The sequence below is a fragment of the Carassius gibelio genome, chromosome A22 (genome assembly GCF_023724105.1).
Source record: "Carassius gibelio isolate Cgi1373 ecotype wild population from Czech Republic chromosome A22, carGib1.2-hapl.c, whole genome shotgun sequence".
In the NCBI taxonomy this organism is placed as follows: domain Eukaryota; kingdom Metazoa; phylum Chordata; class Actinopteri; order Cypriniformes; family Cyprinidae; genus Carassius; species Carassius gibelio.
In genome coordinates this window covers 24951826-24960531 of record NC_068392.1, presented here as the reverse complement: position 1 = coordinate 24960531, position 8706 = coordinate 24951826, and the positions used below count along the sequence as shown (strand labels likewise).

The 8706-nt window shown below is 35.5% G+C and overlaps 1 long non-coding RNA gene across 1 annotated transcript; it reads left to right on the top strand.

Annotated features, from left to right (window-relative positions):
• The first annotated feature begins 6 nt into the window (after positions 1-6).
• Positions 7-6841, top strand: LOC127943152 (uncharacterized). Its single transcript, XR_008149570.1, has 2 exons — positions 7-2421; positions 3393-6841. It is a non-coding gene; the product is annotated as an uncharacterized LOC127943152 (long non-coding RNA).
• The last annotated feature ends 1865 nt before the right edge of the window (positions 6842-8706 follow it).

Genomic DNA, 8706 nt, shown 5'->3' with positions numbered 1-8706 from the left:
GATGCTGTATAGTTGGCACGTTTGGGTCTTCCACTGTTCTGACAGTGCCGCGTTACCACTTTTAAACTTAAACACTCGCAAGCTTAGCAGCCTTTTATTTACTTACAGTATCGATCCAACATCGAACCACCCCCAGACCAGACCATGTTCTTTCTCACTCTCTCCCTTTCGCTTGCTCACTGGGCTTCTGTGCAGTCAGAAGTGATTTGTTGGACATCTGCTGTTGCAGCATAGCATGTGGGCGTATACATACACACATACACACAGTTAGAGGGAACCGTTAGCACTTACAGAATTTCTCCAGAGGAGAGTAAAAATATTCGTGCTTAGCAACTGTTCTGTGATGTCATTTATGTGATTTTGGTACTGTCGTCACACCTTGGCAGTCCCACATGGAGCTCTGCAGAGTCATGCAGAATTGGAATGCCTGTCATTCTCAAGTTGTAAAACAGCCCCAACTACCAGAAACAAATTTCTTTTGTGTTTATCTGATATTGCACTTTTGTGCTTAAATCGATTGCAGTTATTCCCCTTCCCAAAAAATGCTGCATCTACAAATTCTTATCTGGACTTGCTCATAAAAATGTTCAGTGTTTAAAATCATTTTGTTTTATGTCTGTTAATATTTTGTATTTGTACTGTGTTTTGTATAGTTTGAAAACTTTGGTTGATTGGGAGACTGAAATATGGCTTCCTTCACCAATCCATCTCATGGAAACAAAACATCTGTGGCAATTCACATACTTTAATGTTGCATCAATTTTTTTTACACACAATTCTCTTACTGTAGTGCAAGATGCAACCCTTCATATTTTTTTTTCACTTTAAAGCAAAATAGCCTTCAAAACTCCTCACCAATTTCACTTACCAGTGAAATTTGTTTTATCAGTTGGGTTGCATTGTAAACAAGATGATGATGATAACTGATAATGAAAGTTTTATTTAAATGAATGCTTTGACATACAGTAATATCACCTTATAATGATAAAGTATACTTTGAGCACATCTTGTCTGTTACCAGTGTTTATATTACTTAACAGTGTTTATATTAGGGCTGTGTGCAATTAATTGAATGCGATTGCCATGCACATCTGGTCAGTAAAGCCGGTTCTGTGATTAGTAGTAAATCTCCATCTTTCAGATGGAGCGGCATTTAATACATACAGCCGTAATTCATTGACAGTTAGTTAATATCACATTCATTATCACAGATTGAATTGCCTGCAGTAATGAACGAAATATTGTGTAGCTTGTCATTGATCTGAGTTGGTATGATTTGTGCTTGTGACGGAGCGGTAGTGGAGCATTCTGGGAGCGATTGAAAACCTCAGTGCTCCAACTTTCAAAAAATCAGCTCCTAGCTCCAGGCAAAATCACACCACTCCGCTCACATACTCTGATAGAAAGCAATAAACATATGGAGCAAAAAAATAAATAATAATTATTCATGCATTTTCACTTTTTTTACAATTTGTAGATACATTTTGCTCTTGGTGTTGAATGAACCTTCACTATGGACCCAATTACTAGTCCGTTATCAAGAGTTACTTCAAAACAATTTATTCTGTGCGTTACCTTTGACCAAGGAAATAATTTAAATTAATTTTATCATTAATGTACTTAGAATTTGCAGTCTATTCTAGTTTTTATTTTTCACTAGTTTTTTTTTTTTTTTTTCTCCTAGTTCTAGTTTTTTTCTAGTTTCACATGAATTTTTGTGAGCAGAGCAGATAACATTTGTAACTTTTGCAGATTTGCTGAAATGTAGCTAGCACGAGCCAGGCCCTGTCATACAGTAATCACAGGGTGTCAAAAACTTGATTACCATTTGCTATAAAATGATGCTGCTTCCACTATAGTAATTTGTTTTGTTTTTTTTCGTAAACACACCTTTGTGTTTTTTTTTTTTTTTTTTCAAACATGATTCCTTGCCAGCCCGTCTCAAACAATTCTTGTAAGTCAAAGCAATGACTGTGTAATTTTAAGTTGTAAGTTATAAATTGATAATATTCTCTGTTTATATTGTATGCGCATATTACTGTTTTTATGAATTTCTACCCAATGTGTTTATATTGTGAATATGTATTATATGTAGAATCATGCATACATTTGAATATAGATGGGATTTCATGTAAAGCCTGTTTCACAGCTATCCAGTTCAAACTGAGATTCATTTTGAATGAATCTTTTAAATAAAAGATCAAAATCAAATGTGTTCTGTATTGCTCCGGTTTCTAGAGTTCTGCTGCAGTGTCATGTGGTCTAGCTGTGGCCCACAGGCTTTACATGTATGTTTTGTTTCCTGGACTGAACCATGTCTAACCTTATGGACCTGTTGTAATCTAGGTGCAATGGCAACTAAAGTGCGGAGACATGATTCACGGGTCCATCCTTACCAAAGGATAGTGACCACAGACAGAGGTTAGTTAGATAAGATACTTTTACCTTTTTTGAAATTAATTGTTTCTTTATCTCTAAATGGGGGATCATACATGTTTATACACTGCGTATCTTTACGGTGGAAATGTTTACATATGAAATGCTTCTGGAAACACTGAGGTTTGCAGAAGTTTATGACTGTAACTGAATTAAATGGCATTTTTTTCATAGCTTTATATATCAATGCATTTCTTAACTACGTCTAGATCCAAAAAATAGAATGTATATTTTTGTTGTTGTTTTTATTGTTTTTAAAATACAAAGGGACTGGCTAAGCGCTTAAGGGATTGACTCAGTAAAAAAAAAAAATATATATATATATATATATATATATATCATCTCAGGTTAAGCTCATCGGATTTTGTTTTTTTAACTCTTTAAATGTAAATATGTATTTTACACCCAGTTATATTTTCGTTTTACTGAAGGTACTATTTTTTTTAAATATTTTTTGTAGTAGATGTATTTTTGAATCCTTTGTATACGTTCATAAAAAAATAAAGAATATTCAAAGCGATATTTCGCAACCTTTATCTGTTTATTTGCGTTACATAGCACTAGGTCTCTGATTCCCCCTCACAACTAATTACACTGTTAGTAACACGCATTTCGACTCAAGACACTAAAATGTTACTAGTTTTTGTTTGTATGCGTTTTTCTCGTTTGTCTATGTGATACCTCTCTGCTTTTGTTTGTGGGAACATGGGGCATTGTTGCGCTTTAATTACATGTAATAACGTTCTGATTGAACTGATCATGACGTTACAGTCATGATCATAACCAGGTTTAGCCTGTGTTTGTCTCTTGGCCGTGGAATTAAGGGGTTAAACAAAGATTGCATTCATTTTGCTGTTAAAATGATATCATTCCGGTCTCTTCTTGCTAACTAATATCTTTTCTACCTTTTTTTTTTGTTTTGTTTGTTTTTTTCGTTTTTGTTCCTAACCACCTAGCCGCCACCGGCAACTAACAAATGACCTCTGAACTCTGAACTCTTCACCCAATGATGAGCCGCCCAAGCCTGCCTGCTGATCAGATTAACTGGTAATTGCCTTTTGCTAGCCTGGTGGACGCAGAGAGAGAGGCACCTGTCCGAGCAGTGATCCTAACATAAACCAACATAAAACACAACAACCCTCCATACCAACACATTGTGTAGCGATAACAACGATGATACTCTTTATTATTATTTTTTTTATTATTATTTTTTTTTACTATTATTTCTTTCCTTTTCTTTTTAAGTCTCAAATGACTGGGTGGATGTTAACAGTGATGTTGCGTTACCCAAAAATCTGCACTGAAGTTTAAAAGCAATAAAGAAGCATCTTCAGCTAATTCAGCCCTTAAATGCATTTATACTCCAATCTCTGATTTAAAAAAAAAAGAAAAGAAAAAATACGACTTGGTGACCCTAGTTTTATTAGTCATAACTGTAAATGGGGCATCCAAATCTCTATACGCTACTCCACCCATTTAAACTGTCACCATGAATAATCAGCAAAAGAAAAAGAAGGAAAGAAATCTGCACTCACACCAACTTGTGTATTTCCTGTCCTTCTCTGATGTAATCCTGTGTTTTTCAGTTGATGAGTTTTACTGTGCTGACACATTCTGGGTGTGCCTGTCCAACTGACTTAGAGCATGGCTACAATGACAAACTGCAAAAAGCTTGTTTTGATTTCTTTTTTTTCTGTTACTTCTCCCTGTTTTGTTTCTTGTGTTTCCATGTATCTTATTAGCGTTTGGCAATACTTGCAGGTTTATACATGCTGCTTATTGCAGTATATGTGCCAGCTCGGTAGGGGGCTGTAGGCAGAGTCAGGCAGGGCAAGAGTTGTTTGGGGTGAAGTGTTTTTGGAGTCTTTAAATCTAGGATATTCAGGGTTGGACAGCTGGGATATGAACCGGAATCAGTTTACTGAACTATGCCATCCCAAAAACTCTCAACCCCCTCCCCACATACAGTGCCTGAACTTTCTAAAAATATTTCTTTGAATGAGCTGTGAGATAAAAGACAAAAAAAAAAAAAGTATTATGTGTGCGCATTTAGCCAAAGGGTTTCCATTTAATGAATTTCATATATATCTAACCGCCAAGGGTTCTGTCATTTTAGTCTAGAGTTTGAAAAGGTTTGATGTCATGCCTGTATCTGTTTGTTATAATAGAATCAAAAGATGGATGAAATGGTGAAGAATTGTCTTGCAAGACGCTAATTTCCTTGAGGAATGAACACTAAGGAAGATGAATAAGGTAGACAGAACAGTGGCGGGTTTAACCTCACTTCTGATTTATCTAAAAAAATTGTAAAAAGAAAAACATTTTTTGTATTTCTCCCACCTTCAAAAAATGTATTCAACTGAGCTGAAATTAAATGCAAGTGTTCTTGCGATCACGAATTGAAATTCGCGAGTGGGAAGCCACTGTGAGTAATTTCGAATAGTCTCAAATAGCCCATCCACAATGTGTCCTGCACACCCCAGCTACTGAGCCCACTTTCATTTCTATACACCCTCTTAAGAAAACATAGGATGTGAAAGCCATGTCTGCCTGTTCGAATTGCTTTATACATACATGATATATATAAAATGTATACAAATGTAGATATGTCATTGCATATTAAAATACAGAAAGATCAAAATTAGATACTTTTACAGGGTGCTGGAGAAGATATATATATATTTTTGGCAATTTTAGCTTTTTATACTTAACTTGCAGTTACAAAACATGAAACATAATACAAAAAAATATATATAAAACCATTAGTAGAATAGTACAGCGAAAGGTTGTGTGACTTTGGATACTATTGGCCAGGAGGGAAAAGAACAGACCCAAATAGTCCAACCTTTCGGAGGAATTGCATGACGTGAGAGGAGAAGAGTACAGTTAGAGAGATAAGTGCCTTACTGACGGTCGTTTCTTTTCCGCGTGTTACATTCTGTTCAATAATATCCAGCACCAACGAGGATAGCGCAGAGTGAGGGAGGGCTTGAGAAGAAGAGTTAAACCACGAGGCTGTTGCAGTGTTGTGCCACTGAATCTATTCTATGCAAAGGAATAGCAGTCATTTGACCAGCTAACTATGTGCCATGATTCGTCTTCCCAAAATTAAGTTGAAGTCTTGTTTGTTTTTTTTGTTTTTTTTCCTTTAATTCCCATTTGAACAAAGTGTTTATTTCTCTTTATTTTATTGCATTGTTATTCTTCTATTATGAGGACAAAATCTATGTATTTGGTTACTGTGATTTGTCAAGAACAACTGCCAATCATTATGTGGAAGTCTGCCAGGTGTTTTAGACGGGAGATTTCTCCATGAAATGGACTGTTCTTGAAAACCTCCTCTTGTTTCAAGATTTGCAAACTGGAAGCTTTCGGTCATATTTGCCAAAACTTACTTTATTTTATGCCAAGGAAGTGTTTTTGCTTTTTATTTTAGAAGACCTAAGGGTGGTGGGGGGTGTTTCACAAAGGATATATGTAGCTACAGTACAATGATCTGAAAAGAGCAAATAATGCTTGGAGAGGGAAAACATTGCATTTACTCAAAGTATTACTGAGCGGAAGGTCACTGGGATATTCATCAGTGCCAAACCCGAACAGTCACAGAAGAGCCGCAGTATCAAGTCACACACTCGAGATCAGCAGTTTTCAATCACTGAAACAACCGGAGGTGTTCGTAACATTGAGTACGGTTACATTCAGCTTTGTGTCCTGTAACCCTGGCAGTCTCTAATGTAGTCTTGTTCTTCACTTGTGTTAAACAAAAAGGTCAATGTCTTTTATTTCTCTCTTCTCAGTGTTAAATACATGTTTTTCAACATTGAAATAATGAAATGCAATATTAGAGAGAAGCTAAGATGACTGCAGAGAAATGGACAGTATTAAAGGAATTCCCTCTGCCATGTTACTACAGTACATGCTGTTAATGTTTTGGAGTTGGGTTTAGTCTTTCAGGTGTATGGAGAAAACTCTTGTGTTCTCTTCCGCCTGCCTACTTCATGTCTAATAATGTAAATTACAGCCATTGTTACAGGATTCTAATGTATTTTTCTAACTTCATTTTCTATGTACAAGTTTTTTTTTTTTCTGATCTCCTTTTGTGATGAAACCCACTACACCTTGTTATTTTTATTTTTTTCCTCCATGTCTTCTCTTCTCCTCTGCCCTCCCTCTCAGCCCACTCTTTTCTCAAATCTGTCTCTCATTGGGAGCGTTGCCTTTTCCTACAGTTATTTTATTTTCTTGCTGATTCTTTAGCTTGTTTAACTCATTAGCGACTTATTAGTTCCTCTTGTCATAGGTATTTTTACATGCTTGCATTTAGTTTTTATGGTGTATGCTGTTATTTTTTTCTTATTAACCTCCTTGGCATTTATTTTAATAAACATTCTTAGTAAGAATTTTACTAACTTTGCTGATATTATTTTGTGTTGTGTTCTTTTTTTAACCAATATTTAATGAATTACTACTTTGGTCTGGTTCACGGACTAACACGATTAAATCTGGTGTGTGAACACCCTCACAGTTTTTATATATATATATATATACACACACACACATTTAGACACATGCATTTTTCAGAGGTCCATACACATTTACAGTTCAAACACACACTTACACGCAGTCTAACAGGTAAATATGCACGAGGCAGTCCGTCCTTCACGCCGCTCCTGCACTTTCATCTTTGTCGCTGTAGAAATCTTCCCAAGCGTGTGCTGCCATGCCTTGTCTGCCTCACTGTTCACGCAGTTTAATGGTGCTACTGGTGTTTCCTTTTTGTTTTGTTTGGAAAAACAATGCTGCTTTCTTCAGAACTGGATGTAATTGGGAGTTAGATCTTTGTAGAGTTAAGCACAACCTTTTCTGTTAAAAAACCCAATGATAACTGGAAATATTTAGTCCAATTTGGGATTTATTTTATTTTTTTTGTCTTTTGAAAAGGCTCTTAACATGGTTCTTTTTAAAGTCCTGGTGAGCCTCAGGAATCAAAGCATTTACTGCCACCGTTGATGGTATTTTGTTCTAGTCTGACTCATCAGTGCAAATGAATGTCCGTCCTGCCCAAAATTGTCTATAGCATCTGATCTCAGCTCTGCTCTGCCATTCAGCCATCAGACTTCATATGTAAGGGTTCATGTGGAGTTTTTGAAGGTCGTTTGACCTGCAGAGGCGGCGGTGAGATGAGGAGTCTGCAAGGGCTGCTGGCTGTTTGCTTTCAGAGCATTTAAGGGAGCGAAAGTACTAACAAACTAGTCTGCCCTTGTAGGAACTGCTTGGGTGCTGTTGCCTTGGAGACTAAAGGCAGTGTCCTCACTGTACGAGAGATTTAGGATAAGTGAAATTATGCTTTTCTTTTTCTTTATCCAGTATTTTCTGTGGGGAAATGTTTTGTAAACAACCCAAGCACAATGTGTATTAATGTGATTTTTTTTTTTTTTTTTTTTTGTGGTCCTAATATATATATATTTTTTTTTTCACTAATTTGAAATGCATTGCAACTGCACAAATAAAAAGTTTTTTTTTTTTTTTTTTTGGACCATCTTTATCCCACTGAGTGAAGCTTCAGTATGGAAATCTTGCATTATGTTGACTGACTGAAGTTGTATTCATCTTCATTTTGAAGAGCAATGAAAAAAGCCTTAATATTATATTAATAAAGGGAAGGTTTCACAAGCAAAAAATGTCCTCAGGGAATGTTTCCTCACAGGTCACAATCACCAGCATTTAAATCATTAAATAATTCTTTTGATAATTAATTGATTGATTGTGGTTTATAAAAGCATTTGGTCCAGTAGTTTCTGTGTGGAGTGCTGTAGCATGTTTCTCAAATAAAAAGCTTAAGCGCAAGAGTGTTTTCTTTTGCTTTTAAAGACCTCATTGCGAAATGCCTCACAAAACCGGTTTGTTCAAAGATTTCAAGTTTATATTTAAATATATTTTATATACTAATTTATGTATTAATAATTAAGATTTTATATACATACACACATGCATTTTATATATTGTATATATTATTAATTTATTAGGAAAGTCTTCATAGTTTTTGTGTATAGAAATGAAAAAGTTGCGCAAATAACCTATTATAAATGGCAAAAATAAATAATTTAAGAGGAGCTTTGTAATGTGTGTAATAAAGAGCAGTGCTTTCAGTATGCTGCTGTAAGATGAGATGTTTTTAGACCATTTTTCACCGAGGACATCTGAACAAACAGCGGTTTGCATCTGCGGCCTTGCGTTCAGGTAAGATACATTAAACAACAAAAAAATGGT